At 37.5% G+C, this 19,410-nt stretch overlaps 1 protein-coding gene and 1 long non-coding RNA gene across 2 annotated transcripts in view; one reads left to right on the top strand and one right to left on the bottom strand.

The window, feature by feature from the left end:
- LOC141546977 (uncharacterized) overlaps nt 1-19,410 on the bottom strand; it is a 69,328-nt gene that overhangs the window by 11,514 nt on the left and 38,404 nt on the right. The gene's annotated exons all lie outside the window — the stretch shown is intronic.
- The window catches only part of SYNPO2 (synaptopodin 2), a 210,921-nt gene that overhangs the window by 186,489 nt on the left and 5,022 nt on the right, over nt 1-19,410 (top strand). The gene's annotated exons all lie outside the window — the stretch shown is intronic.

Raw genomic sequence — 19,410 nt, 5'->3', positions numbered from 1 at the left:
GGGTAATATTATATACAGCAAAGCTTCTCAAACTATGGGTTGCAACTCCATATGGGGTCACCAACACAAAGCAGCAGCCCATCTGCTGGATAGATACATTAGACACATCTAGTTGGTACAGTGGTAAAAGTGCTGTATGTTGAGTCAAAGATACTAAATCCAAATAAAAACCTTATAATTTTAGAGATTTCCTTGGGGACTGAGAGAGTAGGGGATTGCCCAGCTCACACAGCCAGAAGTCATCAGAGCTGAGGCTTGAGATCTTCTTTCCTGATGACTACCTACAAAATCCTGTGGCCCTACTGGATTCTCCATATGGATATAAAGAGGCTCTTTGAGAGTTCACTCATTTTGAAGGTTAAATAGAGCAGGAACTTTGAGGGGGGTTGTTCCAGGAGTCCCTGACAGAATGAGAGAGTCTTCTCATATACCTGCATGATAAAGTTAACCTTGTTGAATAGGGAGCTGGCTTTGAAGTCCTGCTTTTGACCTCTACTGTTTGCATGAATTTGGGCAAATTATTTAACTTCTCAGTGTTATAATTCTCTACAATTGTCAATTACAGGAAAGGTAGCAATCAGCATTAGTGGAGGGAATTTCTTCATTAGGAATTCTCCATCCATTAAAGTGAAATCACAGGAAGTTCAAATTAATACCATCAAACAGCAATCATGATGATGATGATGAAAACAAAGCTCTGATGATGGTAGCACAGACCTAACAGAAGTAATTAAAGCCATTTGGGGAAAAGTGTGAGGCAGCTGGCATTGTGTCTGCTGTGAATATTGTCTTGAAGATAGTTTCAGAGAATATCTAAAGTAGAGGTTCTTAACTGGGGAGTCTGTCTATGGATTGATTTGGGGGGCATTAAACTGGAATGGGGGGAATGACACCTTTTTTCACTACTCTCTACTTGAAATTGAACACTTCCTTCAATTATGAAGATATGCAACAAAGCATTATTCTGAGAAGGAACCCATAAGCTTCATTGAACTCCCCAAAGAGCCCATGATATTAAAAACTTTAAAATTTCTGCTCTAGAAAATAAGCTTACACAATAAACACTTTAATTCAATTACAAAAAAGCATTTCTTTCACCTTCCTGTACAGATGTTTATAGAATATTAAGTGGAAAAGAATAATATCGGGATAAGGACCTATCTAAGGACATTGTTTCTGTCTAAACTCCAAATAAGATAAAAATATGCTAATTAACAGTAAAAACAATAATACTCTAGTAAATGATGGATCCATTATCTCATCAATTTAAATAGTCCTTCTAATGTTATGCATCATCATCCACCCATGCTTACCCATTTAAAAAAATTAATAACATCAATACTTTAAGCAGCAGTGATTCCCCAAGTTTGGCTATTTTTTCCCATTGATATAGAATATAAATTCTCTTTACAACTTAGTAGAAAGTCTTTGAGAATCTGTGTGGCTAAAATCTTTGATCATCTATTGGTAAGCTTCTCACATTTGGTTGAGTTAGTCCCAGAGTATGGAGAATAGAAATTATGGCTCATTTTCAAGCTTGCAAAATGCCTTGATTTCCTGAATCCTCTGAGGTAGGCAGTTGAGTACCCATAGGTACCCTAGGTCAGTCCTGCCAGATCTGGCCAGACCAGCTTTTGCAGAGAATAGCAAACAGAGATATGTCCTCATCCTCCTTGCTCACTGTCATTGTGGGCCAGAGGTTCGGTGCTCCCTTTGAAGTCATCTATTCCTTGGGACTAGGATCAATTGCTAAATGAAAGCTGTGAAGAGTCAGCCTGCACTGAGCTGGTAGCTGCCTTTGGGACAAGGGATGACAGATGGTTCTCAGATGGCTCAAAGGTCTGGTTCCAGAAAGCACATATGACTTCAGATGTTTCTCAAGCCCAGGGATTTTCTGTTTATGTTGGTGACAGATGAAGGACAAGGGAGATTCTGAGATTTATGAAATCCTGTTAAGCTCAAAGTGGAGATTGACCCTATCCTTTGAAATCATAAGATCATATAATCCAAGTTCTTCATTTTATAGATGGGGAAACAAAGACCCATACAGGGGAAAGACCTTCATCATAGTAATATGCTAGTAAGGGATGAAAGGAAGCTCCAATACACTCTCCTCTAATTGAAATCAGCTTTCCTTTCACAACTCTGTGGTCTCCTCAGTGTAGGCTGACTTCCTAAAGGCAATAGTTTCCAAACTTTCCAAAGCAATACCCTATTTTCTTCACTATATCCTACTCAGTGTGCTTTATTTTTTCATCAAAGCTTATTTTGTAAAAATTAACTGATTTTCTCTCTCCTTATCTCCTCCCACAATTACAAAGCATAGTCTCCTAACAAATTTGCATAGTCAAGTAAGGAAAATTCTGATATTGACCATATCTAATGATGCCCCCTTTGGTTCAAAAAAAATTGCTGCCCTTCCTGTTGCTGATTAATCATATCCAACTCTTTGTGACACCATGGACTATATATAACATACCAACACTGGCCTTGGGGTTTTCTTGGCTAGAATACTGGAGTGATTTGCATTTCCTTCTCCAGCAGATTAAGGCAAACAGAGGTTAAGTGATCTGCCCAGGTTCACAAATCCAGAAAATGTCTGAGGATTCATGGTGCAGTGGATAGAGCAGTAGGCTTAGAATCAGGAAGTCATTTTTATTTCCTTAAATTCAGCCTCAGATACTAGTTGTGTCTAGAGTGTCATTATACTAGTTGGGTGATCCTGGGCAAATGACTTAAACCTATATGGCTCAGTTCATTATTTGTACATTGAACTGGAGAAGGAAAGGGCAAATCATTCCAGTATCTTTACCAAGAAAATCCCAAATGAGGTCAGGAAGATTGAAAAACAACTGAACATCTTTCTGACTTGGCCCAGAACGCTACTCACTGAGCTACTTAGCTGCCTCCAAATCCTGGGCCCTTCCTCTATTTTAATAAATATATGTGATATAATAATATTAACATATCTATAATTTCTTTAGCTCATCTTTGATTCACATAAAATCGAGAATTTATGACTTTTATAGCCCATAGTGACACTGAAAGTAAAAAGTTAAATAATACAAATAAGAGTTTTGCTCCATTTGTTCTCACAGTATCATAGATTTAGAGCTGGGAAGGTCTTTAATGGCCGTCTTGTCCAACTCCTGTGTTTTTCTCATGAGGAGGTAGTGACTTACATCCAATAAGCAGCACATGTACAGTTTGAAGTCTCATGACTTCGATCCCAATTTCTCTTTCCATTCACTGCTGTCCCCCAAAATAAACAAAAGGCAAGTGGGCAGTCTTCCATCCCTTTGGGACTGTAGATATCTAAAGCCAGGCTGAGGGGAAATGACTTGGAGCTGTTACCTCTCCAAGGCTTGTGAGCCTCCTTCATCTCTGGAAAGGGCATGGGAAAGGCTAGGGTATGGGGGTCCAGTCCTGGAGACTTCTGTGGAGCAGTGTCATCTCTCTGATCTCTAGACATTCTATGTAGCTAAAAGATCAATGGCCCTGTAACTAGGAAGACCTGATATAGATCCTGCTTCAGGCACTTGTCAGCTGTGTAATCCTGAGCCTCAGTTTCCTCATTTGTAAAATGAGTGGGCCAAACTCTGTCATGCCTTCTAACACTCAATCTATGATGCTGATCCTATGACTCCCTGAACACTATAAGCCAACAGTGTAACATGGTAGCTTCAATAAGCCAATATGATCACAGAAAGTATTTGGAGCGGCAGCCTAAACAGAATGTGGGAGATCTTAGCTCATTTGTATTTGCTCTCTCCTGGTCAAACCATAAATCAAGCATTCTCTCCATTTCTTGATGCCACATCTCAGGAAGGGTACTGATAAGTGGGCTATCACCTGAGGGATAGTGACTTGGATACGGAAGAGCCTTGGCATCTTATCCTAAGAAGCTCAGCTGAAGGAATGGGCAGCTTTGAATTCAGAGGGCAGAACAATGAAAAATGGCGGGGAGCTGCAAGGGAGGAAGATTTGGTCTTGATAGAAGAACAAAATTTTCCCAAATTAAGCTTTCCTAAAGAGGAATGGATTACCTCAAGAGCAGGAGAGGCTCCCTCTTACTGAAGGTCTTTCAGAAAAGGCTCAATGACTAAGTGGATGTGTTTAGGTGCTAGGCAGACAACATAATCCCTGAGAACCTTGGAAAAGTTAAGATTCTGGATGCAGTTGGTTGTCTATCAGGCAATGCTACCCCTTCTTCCCATGCTAACATTTAGTGCTGAAATGCTTTAGGATTTTGTGTTATTAAATATTTTACTAAGTACCTTATCATATCACTTTCCTGATTATCTCCTTATGTGTCTTCTGAGTCCTGTATTTGAAATTAAAATTTCCATTCAGTTCTGGTCTTTTCATCATGAGTGTTTGAAAATCCTCTATTTCAATGAATATCTACCTTTTATTCTGAAGGATTATACTCAGTTTTGCTAGGTAGGTGATTCTTGATTACTTTCCTAGCTCTATTCCTCTCTAGAATATCATATTCCAAGCTTTCAACCTTTAGTGTAAAAGCTGCTAAATCTTGTGTTAGCCTGACTGTGTATTTGAATTGTTTCTTTCTGGATGCTTGCAATATTTTCTCCTTGATCTGGGAGTTCTGCAATTTGGCTATAATATTCCTGATAGTTTTCATTTGGGGTTCTCCTTTAGTAGGTGATTGGCGAATTCTTCAGTTTCTATTTTACCCTCTGGTTCTAGAATATCAGGACAGTTTTCCTTGATAATCTCTTGAAAAATGGTGTCTAGGCTCCTTTTTTGGTCATGACTTTTTTGGTTTTGCTTTATTGTATCTTGATTTTTCATAAAGTCATTGGTTTCTATTAGTTCAATTCTAATTTTTAAGGAATTGTTTTCCTCAGTTAACTTTTATATCTCCTTTCCCAATTGGCCAATTTTGTTTTTAAGGCATTCTTCTCCTTAGTAGCTTTTTGTATTTCCTTTTGCAACATTCTTAGTTCTTTCCCTAGTTTTCCTTTTATCTCTCTTACTTGATTTTCAAAATCCCTTTTGAGTTCTTCCATGGCCTGAGCCTAATTCTTATTTTTCTTGGAGGCTTCGAATGTAAGAGCTTTGACTTTGTTATCTTCTACTTAGTTTATGTTTTGAGCTTTCTTGTTACCATATTAACAGTGTATGATCAGAAGCATTTTTTTGTTGTCTGTTCATTTTCCAAGCCTATTACTCAACTTTTAACTCTTTGTTAAAGTGGGGCTCTATTTCCAGGGTGGAGGGTGCACTGTCCCAAGCTTCAGATATTTTGTACAGATATTTCGTTTTCAGATATCCTTCTAAGATCTCTTTTCTGCCCTGGAATTGTTAGGAGTGTCCCTACCCCACTGTGGCTATAAGATCTACTGGGCTAACATAAGAGTCCTTTGCTGACACCAGGGCTAGGGCTGGTGGGTCTGCACTGGGACTGCATGCCTGACTCCCACCTCCTGGCACAGACCCTCACCATTGATTTTCCAAGTCCCCTTAGGGGAATGAGAGGTTCAAGAGCCATCAATATTACCACTGATTCAGAGGTCTTGCCTTGTTGATATGGGGTCAAAGCTAGGACCAGGGCCAGGGCTGTTCTGGCATAGCTTTCACTGGGACTACATGTTGGACTCCCACCCTGATATTATAGACCTTTTCTGCTGAGCTTCTAAGTTGCCTTTGGCTGGAAAATAGTCTACTCTGTCTTTTCTGGTGTTCTGATGCTCTAGAATTTGTTTAGAGTCATTATTTAAAGGAATTTGGAGCAGTTTGGGGGAGAGGTTGGGCAAGTTTTTGCCTTTACTCCACCATCTTGGCTCTGTTTCTGTATTATTAGCTATCAATGAAGAGTCATACCATGTCATGGCTAGTATTATTCATCTAGAGCTAAAAGGAACCTAGATATCATTGAGCCTTAACCCCACCCCATCCTTAGGGGCTGCTGGTAAATGTTTAACAACCAGTCCTGGAAGGTACACTTTTCAGTTTAATCTGCATTATTAACATTTTCTCCATTACTTCCTTAAGTCTTTTGTTTTGATTCAATCTGAGTCTTTGTGACCCCATTTGTGGTATTCCTGGCAAAGATACTGGAGTGGCTTTCCATTTCTTTCTCCATTTTGCAGATGAGAAATTGAGGTCTTGCTTTGGACGACATAGCTTGTAACTGTCTGAAGCCAGATTTGAACTCAGGAACAAGAGTCTTCCTGACTCCAAGCCTGGCACTCTCTTCACTATGCCAACTAGCTTGCTCTTTAAGTCTAGGAATCGAGAAAAAAAAATCAACCAAACCTTTATTTGTAGCATTTTGCCAATTTACAATTGACTCTCATGAGATTTTAAAACACTGCTAAGCTCTTATTATTCTAACAAAAGTGAGTGTGGAGCAGTGGAAGAGAGCCCAGAATGTGGAGTTTGCCCTCACTTTATTTTTTGATGTCTCATTTTCCTCCTTTATAAAATGAAGGATTGCAATTGATGGCTTCTGAGATCCCTTCCAACTCTAACCCTAGGAGTAAACTGAGGCCCAGAAGAAAGATTGAACAAGGAGGCAAAATGTGTGGAGTTTTTTCAGAACTCTTTCTTTGATGTTTAAATGTTTCATCTTTCCCTTTAGATCATTAAGAGATGAGAGATGTTTCCCTCCATGCAGTATCTCCTATTTGTAGCCAACCTGTGTCTTCATAGCATCTTAAACCCAGAAGCCCATTAGTCAGCTCTGTAAGGCTGTGGCTGGCTTGGCAGGCCAGCTCACCCAGAGTTAGCCAGGTTTATCAATTACACCTGTTTCCAAATGGTCTTAGCTGTTAAGATTTCTTTTAGCTCTGAATCTGTGCTCCTATAGGCCCATGATTCCTTCCTAGCTTGCCCTGGTTTGGGGAAGGAATAATTTTTGGTTTAAGCCTCTGCAGAATGGCCAGAAGATGGCAGCAAATGCCCTTTACACAATAACATCCCTATTGCAATCCTCAAACTGATTGAAATGGTGTTTGGACTTCAGAGGTTTTATTTATAAGACCTCTTGATTAAAGAAAACCTTGAGAGGTCAGCAAGAATACACTGAAAATACATGGAAAATATTTTAGGAGAATAGTTAATTCTCTTCAGAGACATTACAAGAGGAAAGCTTCATCAGTTGTAGACTAGTGGCTTCTGTCAGTAAATTCTTACCTGGAAAATAACAATGACCCTTTGAGGTTTCCATGGTACTTCCTCACCACAATCTGTGATGGAGAAAGTGAAGCTCAAAAAGCTCAAAAGTTACTTGAATTAATAAGTATCAGAAATGAGATAATACCATGGGTCTCTTGAGTCCAATATGGAAGACAGAGAAGTGACCTCTAAGCTAAAAATACTTGGGTTCAAGTCTGACACATACTAGCTGAGTGGTCTTGGGGAAATTACAAACCTCTTGGTGCTATAAACATCTTTCTAAGACTTTTAGTTGCGGTAAGATACTTCAGTTGGGAGAATTTCCTCATGTATGAGTTCTGACCTTAGCTTAAAAAGTCCAAAGTTTCCCATTTCATCAAAGGTCATCTCCAATTATCCTGGTCTATATCTAGCTACTGGAACCAGATGGCTCTGGAGGAGAAAGTGAGGCAGGTGACTTTGCAGTCTTCTCTCACTTAAGTCCAATCTCTTATATGTTATAGCATCACTTCCCTAATGTCATGGGTCTCTTTGAGAACAAAAGACAAACAATAAATCCCAAGGTTAGGCTCTCTCTTTCCCATTTCATATTAGTAGAGCACTTTCCTCTACCCTGTGCTTCCTTGAGTCTAACCTAAACTCTTTCTGCTATAATCAAAACCCATCCAAATTCAAAAAATAAACTCTCTGATCCTGGAATTAGATCAGAAAGATACAGATTTATTCAGTTCAACAAGTGTAAAGGGATCAACCTTGGAGGGGTCAGCATTGGTGAAATACCTAGTTTCATGTCTTGTCTTTGCTGGGCACCTAAGATCAAGATGGTCAATCCCTCAGGGCCTCCAAGTGATTCTCTAAGTTTGTTAAGTTACAGAAGAGCTCCTAGTTTATACTGGTGGAGAGTTTTCTCTATAAGATTTCTTAAACTAATAAAATTACAAGTCAATCACTTCTCCATCATACATACATATATATTCACAAATACATACACATGCCCACATATGTCTCTATATATTTATCTATCTCTTTCTCTACTTTTCTACCTATGTATTTATGTCTACTTCTCTATGTCTATCTATATACTTATCTATCTATATACCTACTTATCTATCTCTGCTAGCTTCTAGAATTTCTAAGGAAATGACTCTTCATAGGGAAAAGTCCACATAAGATCATTTAAAGAGGAAGAGAACAGTAATAAGTGGGAAGATTAGGAAAGGCTTTATGAAGGAAGGTGAACCTTGACATCAGATAGAGATTCTAAGAGACGGCAATGAAGAGAGATCTGGATTCTTGTCTTGGGATGGACTTTTGCAAAAGCATGGAGGTAGATGTTGGACATTTCACTCTGCCATTTACTGTGTGACTTTGAATAACTTGTTTAACCTCTTCAGCGCTCAGATTCTTATTTCGTTTAATGTGAGCTTCTTAAGGACAGGGACTGTTTTTTTTCTCCCCAACATTTCTTTGTATCTCCAGTGCCTGGCATATAGTAAGCACTTAACAAATGTTTATTGACTTAGAAATAATTAAAATTCTATATTAATATTACTCCACTCTTGATTCCCCATTAAGAGGTAGGGATTATGGGTATCATTATACCCATTTCATGGGTAAGAAAAAAGAATAGTTTGCTCATGACCCCATAGATTGAAATATCAGAGGATGGTTTTGAGCAAAGATTTATCCTGGTTCTAAATCTAATATCAGCTAAATTAGACTAAGCTGAGTTTTTGTTAAACAGGAATAGCCTCTAAGAAGGAAAGAAAAAAGGAAACAAACATTTATTGAGCACCTACTATATGCCAAGCACTGTGCTATGCACTTTACAAATATTCCATTTGTTCTTTACAATTTTTAGAAATAGATTCCATTATAATCTTTATTTTACAGTTGAAGAAATTGAGGCAGAGTTTAAATGGCTTGCCCATGATCACACAATTAGTAAGTGAAATTGAATTTCACTTACTAATTGAAACTTAGATCTTCCTGACTCCAGGCCTAGTGCTCTATCCACTTACTGAACCACCAAGTTGCCTCAAAACTGCAGTTACCTCCAGGATGAACAGTGCTTTGGGCAATTCACTTTTATCTTTTTGGGTCTCAGTTTCCCTCTTAAGAAATTGGACCAGATGAAAGTCTAAGGTCCCAAATTGTTCTAAATCTATGATCCTATCATGCCAAGACTACAGTAGAATTTTCTTAAATTATGAATCATTATTCTTGAGAAGACACCATGGAAGGATTTGGAGTATTTAAACACCTCCAGAAAAAGTGGTTTTTAGTCTGAGTCTATCTTAAGTTAGATAGAAGATGGATTGAGGGTTATACCCCTCTGGGCCTCAGTTCCTTTGCCTGTAGAATGGATGATTTCAGCTCTGCACTTTTGATGTTACTTGGATAATGTAGTGTTTGGTGCATCTCTCTTCTACAAGGCTAACATAACAAAAAAAGCTACTCCCCAGATTGTATTTTATGCAAAGTTCCTACACAAGCAGTTTAGAACTCCCATGAGACAAAGTTTTCCATATCTGGAATGGCTAATAGTAAAGGAGTGAGATGTACTGTACCAATGTAAGATTCCCTCCCCCCCAGCCCCACCCACCTGAGATGGAACATATAGAATGTCCCCATGGAAACAACTGCAACAACACTGTAGCCTCCAATATAGAAAGCTAAATGAGAAAATATGATAGGAAAGACAAGAGACTCAGCATTTCTCACCACACTCAGCTGCTTGACAAGTAATCATAACATCTGAGAATTAGGAGGAGTCTTAGCTCCCATCCAGGGAATGATTAGTCTTGTCAACACCATCCCTGTTAAGTGATTACTGATTTCTAAAGAGGCAACCTGGTGCAGAAGACATAGTATCTCATTAGGAGTTAGTTTGGAATCTGCACTCCATCTATAATACCCTATGATCTTGGTTAAGTGACTTTACTCCTCTAAAGATCTGTTTCTTCAATTGTTAAATGAGGAGGGTTGGATTAGATAACAATCCACTTGAAGAAATATTCATGGATCCCATGTCTTTTGCAGGACACTTTGGTAATTAGGAAGTTTTGTTGTTGTTTTTTGTTTGTTTGTATTCTGCCTCTTTATTCCCATTTCTTCTCTCCTGAGAAGAAAAATACTCCAACTAAAGAGTATAGAATTCACATACAAAAAGTAGTTCACGGAATTAGGACCCAAGATAAATGAGGAGCTAGTGAGAGAATGCCAGTAACTCTCACTGAGCTCTTGTCACCAGGCTTGGATGGACTCCATCCCAGGGTGCTGAAGTCACTTGCAGATGAGATCATCGAGCTACTGTTGTCAGGGATTTGGGAAACTCTAAGCAAATTCAATGTCATTCTAATTTGGAGGATTTTGTCATTTCCCACCAATTATAAATTTATTAGAGTAACCAATCAACGGTCAGTCTCCTTCTGAGGATGTGTTGTTCTTAGTTCTAGAAGACAAATTTCAGTTACACTTTTTAGCCTGGAGAAGAGAGTAGTCTGAAGTCTTCGGGTATTGGCTTTAAGCTGACATCTGAAATTATTTTCCTTGACTCCAGAAAGAAAAACTAGGAGCAAAGTAAAGTAGAATAGATTGGGAGATGTAGGATAAACATGTTAAAAATTCAAGCTATAACACACATGTGTATTTGTATATTTATGCGTGTATATTAAATATGTACATATATAAATTGTGTACACATATAAACATGTATACACACATACACATATACACATATCCCATCAGTTATAGCTATCCCAAAGTGGAATGGGGCATCTTCATTGAAAGCTGCATGACCCTTTTCTTGTTAATGTTGTAGAGAATTCTGAGCTCAGCATGGGGACCTCTGATGTCCCTCAGAATTCTGAGATTCCAGAATTCTCTCCTTCTAGAACTCTGCCTTTCCAGAACATTTATCTACTGACCCAGTGCTGCCTCCTCAGAACAAACAGAGGCAGTACAGTCCCACTACCTTGTGATGGCCCTTCATCACAATAGAATTATTTCCCCCTTAACCTTGGTGTTTTCATCTCCATATTAAACATTACCAGTTCATTCAAATGATCTTTCCTTGGCATGTTTTCCCTCCCCTTCTCCTTTCTCTATCACTCTCCTCCAGATGCCGTCTACCTTTCGATGTCTTTCTTAAGACTGATAGCAAGAACAATGCAACACTCCACATAGCTACTGATCAAATTTTGTTGTGGTTGTTCAATTGTTTTTTGATAATGACCCACTTGAGGTTTTCTTGACAAAGATATTAGAGTGGTTTGCCATTTTCTTCTCTAACTCATTTTATACATGAGAAAACTGAGGCAAAGAGTGTTATGTGACTTATCCACTACCTATTTACCTATTTACTACTACCTATTTACTCATAGGTAGTAAATTTCTGAGGCTGATTTGGCCTCAAGTCTTCCTGACTCCATGTTCAGCACTCTATCCACTGTTTCACCTAGTCGCCTGTCCTGATCAAATACCTACCTCCAAATGTAAATGACAGAATGAGGAAAACTTGAATGGCCAGAAAGACATTTTTGGTATTGCTCTCTTGAGCTCTGATTACTTTGGTTTTTAAAACTGAAAAGCTCTTTTACTCCATATTTTTCCTAGTTCCTTTTCAAAAGTCTCATGAAAAAATAGTCACAGATTTGAGGGGAAGCAATGTATGAAACAAAAGTTTTGGGGGAATATACAAAGAAATGCTGTCATTTAGTGGAGAAGGAATAAATGCAGTCTGCTATAGAACTTTGCTGAAAAAATAGACTAGTCATTTGGTAACCAGTCTGGTAGGACTGAAAAATCACTGCAGTTGGAGACTAAAGCTCTAGACCTGAAATCTGAAATCCATACCACCTTGGCCACCTCCATAACCTCTCTGAACTTCACTTTTCTCATCCCTCAATTGAGCAAGTAGAATAAGTTGATTTTTCATATCCCTTCCAAATCTAGATCCTCTGAGCTCATGAAACATGACAGTCATTTCCTCTGACATGTTCTCTATGGTCAAGCATGTCTCAAGGTCAGGAAATGACTCCAAGGAGCTTAGCCCTCTGGGAGAAGTAAATAGCATGACAGGAGGCTTCAGCCATGGGGAAACCTTCATATTGTTTCCTGGAATTGGACAAGTGATATGTTTAAGGGGATTTGGAAGCCAAGGCTGAGCTCATCACACTTTAGTAATGAGCTGCTTTAAATATAGAGATTCTCAGTGTTCCCCCTATGGCATTCCAACTCCACAGGTCATCTATCAGCTGTGGCTGCCCCTCAAGCCAAGCTCCTTGCCTTTTTCCACCAGCTCAGGGACAGCTCATAAAGGAATAGGATATTTTCTTCTTATTTATGGAAAAGAATATAAAGTGTGCATATTTCTCCACTATATAAGTATGTATAGGCAACACTTAAGAAGACAAAATAAATCAATAGATGGCAACGATACTATTTTGCAATGATTTGAAACCTCAAAAAATTTTATCATGCTAACTAGAACTTAGATACAGCATTGGCAATTATTTCATTTGAAGGTGACATAATAATTCAATCCAAGCATGTTATGTCTCCCATTAAAGTGTAAATTTCTTGAGGTCAGGGGTTATCTCATTTTCTTGTAAATACAAGGTAGTACAAGTATTTCCAATACTTGTAAATACAAGGAAATATAAATGTTTCCAATGCTTAACATCTTACCTGACACATTTTGCTATTGTTATTGTTCTGTCATTTCAGTTGCATCCAACTCTCTATAACCCCTTTCAGGTATTTCTTGGGAAATACTGCTATTTCCTTTTCCATATCATTTTACAGATGAGGAAACTGAGGAAAAATAGGATTAAATGACTTGTCCAGGGTCACATGATTAGTAAGCATCTGAGGCCAGATTTGAAGTCAGCTAGATAAATCTTCCTAACTTCTGAGCTGGCACTCATCCCACTGTGCCATCTATTTACTTTCTGATACATAGCATCATTCATTGAATTTAATATAACAAATAATAAGCACCTCCTCTATTCAAAACAAAGACAAAAATACTAATTATTTAAAGCTAACATTTAGCTTTAAAGTTTTCAAAGCGCTTTACTATGAAAATACTGATAATAATAGCTAAAATGTATAAGTGCTTTAAGATTTCCAAAGCACTTTACATCTATTATCTCATGAGATCCTCAAAATAAGACTGTGAGGTAGGTACTGTTATACCCAATTTATAGATAAGCAAACTGAGGCTGAGAGAGATTCACTGACTTTCCCAAAGCCACATGTCTATTAATTAAATAATTCCTTTTACTCCATTGATCTCTCCTTTCAATATCTACCTGCCTCAGAAATGAAGTGGCCCCTTCCCTCAAAAAACTTACATTGCTAAGACATGACATGAATGCAAATAAGAACCATATAACAAATCTGAAGGAAAAGAGAGAGAACACCAATCACTGAAATTGGGGAAAAGGGAGAATCAGGGAAAGCTTCATGTTGGAAGTAATAGCCGAGATGACCCATGAAGGATTCCTAGAGGTGGAGAGACTGGAACTGAGGAGAGAGTATGTTCCAAATAGTCCATACAAGCATGGAGATGGGAATGGAGAATTATATAGGAGTAGTGAATTATAGTTTTGGCTACAGCAGGGACTGGGTGTGGGGGGACATTCTGAAAAAAAAAAGCCAGAGACAGATTGGCATTTAATTGAAAGATTTTAAATACCCATCTGAGGAATTTGATTTCTATTCCTAAAGCAATAGGGAGATGCTAAAGGTTTTTGACCAGAGAAGTACATGGTAGATGATTTGGGAAACTATATTGGGAACGAATTGGAAAAAAGAGAGTCTGAAAATGGGGAGGATAGTTAGGAGGCTACTATAATAGGCCACGGTAGAGATGGTGAGTTCTAGGGCTAGACAGGTGGTCCTGGGTGAGGACACAAGGGGATGGATGCAAGAAATGTTGTGGAAGTGAAATCAGTAAAAACTGGCAATTGGATGAATATGGGGTGAGGGTGGAGATGAAAGACAGGAGACTTAAAAATGACACAGAATTTAAGTCTGGGTGACTAGAAATGTCATGGTCCCTGCAGCCAAAATGGAAGAACATGAAGGAGGATAGTGTTTATGGAAGATGATAATTTTTGCTTTGGGCATAGTGGAGATGGAAGCCCCAGGATGATATGTCCAGCTGTCAGTTGGCATTACAAAACTGAAGCTAAAGATAGAGGCTGAGGCTAGATAGCTAGAGTGAGGAGTCGTCTGCCTGGAGATAATAACTGAACCTATGGAAATTAATGAGATCGCAGGGAATAAATGTAGAAACAGAAATAGGTCTAGGACAGAGCCTTGAGTGATAACCATGATTAGGGGCAGAAGGAGGATCACAGAAGGATGATAGAGCAAGTGAAATTGAGGAGGGTTAAGATATATATGAAAGAACCAGAAGAGAGACTTTTCACAAAAGGTAAAGGAGGAGAAAATATCCAGGAGCATGGCATAATAAATAATGTCAAAATTTGCAGAGAGGATGAAGAAGATGAAGATGGAAAAGGGGCTCTAGGATATATCAGTAGTGATATCATTTGGTGTCCTTGGATGGATGGGCTTTAGTAGAGTAAGGGAACAGAAGCCAAAGAACAAGAGATTGAGAATTGGGTGGAAGATGAGGAAGTAAATTAAACAATATGACTTTGGCCATGAAAGGGAGATGAATCTGAGGAAGTGGTAGAATCAACTGAAGATTTCTTGAGGATGAAATCTGGGAGAGCCCAGAACATGTCTGTAGGCAGTAAGGAAGGAACCAGGAGATAAGGGAAGTTTCTCTTTGTCCTGAAGTACTATCTGTCTCTGACAATATTGAAACACTAATATTAACATATAACTCTTAGAGGTTTAAATAGACTTTTATGGCCTAAAATAAGCTGAGAAAAATATGTCTAGTGGAAACAATGATAGTCTTGGATCCCTCTTGGCTGAAAGACATTATTATATGTTTCTCTATGCAAAAGCTAAAACAAAAGCTCTATTTGTCTCCAGTCCTTTGGACCACATCTGAATTCTTTTTATTTTATTTTTTATTTTTTTCCTGAGGCTGGGGTTAAGTGACTTGCCCAGGGTCACATAGCTAGGAAGTGTTAAGTGTCTGAGATCAAATTTGAACTCAGGTCCTCCTGAATTCAAGGCTGGTGCTCTGTCCACTGCACCACCTAGCTGCTCCCACATCTGGATTCTAAGTGTAATATTTGATATCATTGGACATTTCTAAATACAGAGACCAACCAGAACCTTAGGATAGATGCATTGTAGGACCTGGACCTCAAAGGCCATGGAGTCCAACCTGCTCATTTTACACGTGAGAAAACTGAGAGCCAGAGATATGAAATGACTTGTCCAAAATCACACAGCCAGTAAATGGTAGAACTAGAATTTGAACCCAAGTTTTCTGATTTCAGATGCTATGTGTATTCTGCAATAGAAGCAAATACAAAATGTGAAGACGGTGGGGGGGAGACTCCTTAGAATCAAAGAAATATGAAAAAGGATTAGAGACTTTTTTTTTCATCAAATCATGGATTTAGAGCTCTATGGCTCATAGTAACTAGGTAGTTCTTTTCCAAGCTCTCCCATTTGGTTTGCAAGGACCATAACCAGTCATCCAGAATCAGATTCTGACAGTCATTTTTAACTCTCCTCTGTCTCTCACTCTTTCCTTCCATATTCAATTAATTGTCAATTTTTATAGATTTCATCTTCACAATATTTCTTGCACCCATCCTCTTGTCTCCTCACTTAAAACTACCTAATTCTATTCCTCATCATCTCCACCCTGAACTATTGTAGTAGTTTCCTAACTGTTCTTCCTACTTTCAGGCTTTTCTTTTACAATTCATTCCTCATATGATTTCCCAAATAATTTTCCTGGGTCAACCAGTCCACAGCCAGATTAAGTTTGACCATGTCACTGTTCTTATCAAAAATCCTCAGTGGCTCCCTAATGCCCTCAGATAAAGAAACTGAGACCTGGGTTAAATGACTTACCTTAAGTTACATGGGCAATAAGTGGTAGGACCAGGATTCAAACCCAAATTAACTCTAAACTTTGAATTCTATGCCATTGCCACCTCATGCTCTCTTTCATTCTGTGAAATCTCTTTGTTTTGTTTTATTCATTATAGAGTCAGCTGACTGTAGGTCTCAGAGTCAGGAAGACCTAAGTTCAAATTCCACTCTCAGAAATTATTTATTGGGTGACTGTGGATATTTCTGAGTCTTTTTTCCATTATTTCTAAAATAAGGGTGATGGTTGCCATTTCATTGAGTTGCTAATAGCATCAAACACAAAACAGTTTGTTAACCTTCATGTGTTTTGTAAATGTTGCTTATTATTATGTTCTATGTCAGAAATATTACTGATGAGTTGTTTATTTGAAGGTTGAGTTTTTTGGGGTGTAAGCCTAGACTTTTATTGGTAAAGGGACTCTGAGAGTGAAAGCTTTTTTGATTGATTCTGTAACTGTCAATCTTCAGTATCTACCCTATATCAGATACCATGCAAAGTTCTTAACAAATTTAATTTCATTTGCACCTTACAATAACCCAAAAAGGTAGCTACTACTATTATTATCATTCCCATTTTACAAATGAAGAAACTGAGGCAGAGAGAAGTTAAATAACTTGCTCAGGGTCATACAGTTTCTGAGATTGAATTTGAATTCCCATTTTCTACTCCCAGCCCAGCTCTCTATGCATCATGGAGGTTTTTGTTGCATAACCACTTCAGGATTGTCAGATGAATAAGTGAAATCAATATAATCATGATTAAAAGTATTGAGTTCAAATTAAGTTGATTCTTTTAAAGCACAGGTAAGCTAGAGGTGCTCCTAGTGCATACATTTAGAACCACAAAGAATCTTGAAGTCCATTGAGTCTGATGCTTTTATTTTATATGTGATTCAAACCCAAATCCACTGACTCCTGACCCATTGCTTTTTTGTGTTTCCCAATGAAAGTGCTTTGTAAATATAAAGTTATAACCATGTAAAGTGATGTTGTGACAGTGATTGCTAATTTTGGTTTGAATATGCTGTGAACAAATCTGTGTTCTTTTCAAAATCTATTCCTAGAGACTAAGTCTTTGGTCTTTCAGGACACAGATTCTCTAATTGGTTTGACTCCAGTGTGACTACTCTTCACAATAGTTCTTGATCCAGAGTTCCAAGCTCTGGTGTTGTCTTTGGGAAAACTCTTACCTTTGCAAATAAGAAAATTAAGAGGCTAAAGAAAGAAACAGGCAGGGACATGAAAGAAAAAGAGAACAATTGAATAAGACTTCAGGGACTATAAATAAGAACCAATCAATCAACAAGTATTTAAAATCCTTAGAAAAATGAGCAGAAAAAGGATTCTGTCAGCAGAGGCCAACTAAGTATTTTCATTATTTTTTCCATTTTGTATAATTGTCTCTTTTAAATATTATTTTTATCTTTCATTTTATTTTTTAATTAGTGGGCATTTCCCCCTCTTTCCCATCTTCCTTGCTCCTATCCCCAACAATTTAAAAGAAAAAAAGAAAATTTATAATTATAAAATTAATTTTAAAAAGAGAATAAAAAAAGAAAAAAAGAAAAACAAAACTTTTTATTAAAATATGCATAGTAAAGGAAATTCCTACAGTGACCATGTCAATTCTGCATCTTGATCATAATCCCTAGATCTGGAGGTAGATAGCATGAATCATCATAGACCCTTTGAAATTACGACTGATCATTGTCTTCATCAAAATTCCTAAGTCCTACAAAATTGAAAGGTTTTCATTTTTACAATATTATTTATTGCTGAAATTGTTTTTTCAATTCTGCTCACTTTATTCTGCATTAGCTCAAATAAGTCTTTCCAGAGTCCTTTGAAAGCTTTCCTTTTGTAATTTCTTAAAATCCAATATTACAATGCATTCATATGCCACAATTTATCCAGCCTTTCCCCAATTGATGTTCACCCTCTTAGTTTCTGTGCTACCATTAACAGAGCTGTTATTGATATTTTTGTACATATAGTCTTTTTCTTCTTCTTTTTTTATCTCCTTGGAACATAGGTCTGGTTTAATTAGATCAAAGTTATAAACAATTCAGTAACTTTCATCATTGGTATGATATGATCACATTGCATAGGTAGCAAGTGGCAGAGATGGGATCTGAATTCAGGTCCTCTGACTTCAAACTCAATGCTGGTTCCTTTTACAAAAACATATTTTTATTTATTTAGATATATTCCAATTACATATAAAATTTAAAGTTTTAAAACATTTTTCCCTCCTCTCACCTTACTTCTTAAGAAAGTAAGCAATTTTATAACAAATATATATGTGACATCATACAAGACTTCCATGTTAACCATATTGTAAAAGAAAAAAGGGGAAAAAAAGCAAAAAAAAACAAAATAGTATACTTTGGTCTGCATTCAGAGTTTATCAGTTCTATCTCTGGAGATGTATCCTTTGGAATTATGGATCATTCTAATCAGAGTAGCTAAACCTTTCACAATTGGTCATTGTTGTAATATTGATGTTACTGTGCACAACGTTTTGTTTCTAGTTCTCTTTACTTTGCATCAGTTCATACAAATCTTCCTAGATTTTTCTAAAACCATCCTGCTCATCATTTCTCATAGCAAAATAGTATTCCATCACAATCATATACCACAAGTTGTTCAACCTTTTTCCAATTGAGGAGTATTCTTCCTTTTTTTTTTTTTTTAAACAATACTTTGCTACCACAAAAAGAATTGCTATAAATATTTTTGGACACATAAGTTGTTTTTCCTTTTCTTTGGTCCCTTTGGGAAACAGACCCAGTAGTGGTATTGGTGGATTAAAGTATATACAGTTTTACATTCCTTTAGGCATGATTTCTAATTGTTGTCCAGAATGATTAGAATACTTTACAACTCCACCAACTGTGCATTAGTATCTCAGGTTTTCCTCATCCCCTCCAGCATTTGCTAGTTTCCTTTCCTGTCACATTAGCCTATCCTATAGGTGTGAGGTGGTACCTCAGAGTTGCTTTAATTTATATTTCTTTAATCATTCATTATTAGATAATTTTTTTAATGTGACTATTGATGCTCTTTTTAAGAGATATGCCATTCAACTTCCTCAGGGTGTGTGGGAGCAACAGGCAATGATATATAGATATGAATAGGAATAGTTTTGGAAGAAAGTTTTGAAACTGCCCTCCCTCCTTCAATGCTGTTTTTAATGAGACAGTGAACAGAGATGATGTGCTGATA

The sequence above is a fragment of the Sminthopsis crassicaudata genome, chromosome 6 (assembly GCF_048593235.1).
Source record: "Sminthopsis crassicaudata isolate SCR6 chromosome 6, ASM4859323v1, whole genome shotgun sequence".
Classification (NCBI taxonomy): Eukaryota; Metazoa; Chordata; class Mammalia; order Dasyuromorphia; family Dasyuridae; genus Sminthopsis; species Sminthopsis crassicaudata.
Note: the sequence above shows the minus strand (reverse complement) of the source record. Positions and strands in the feature narration are given on the sequence as shown.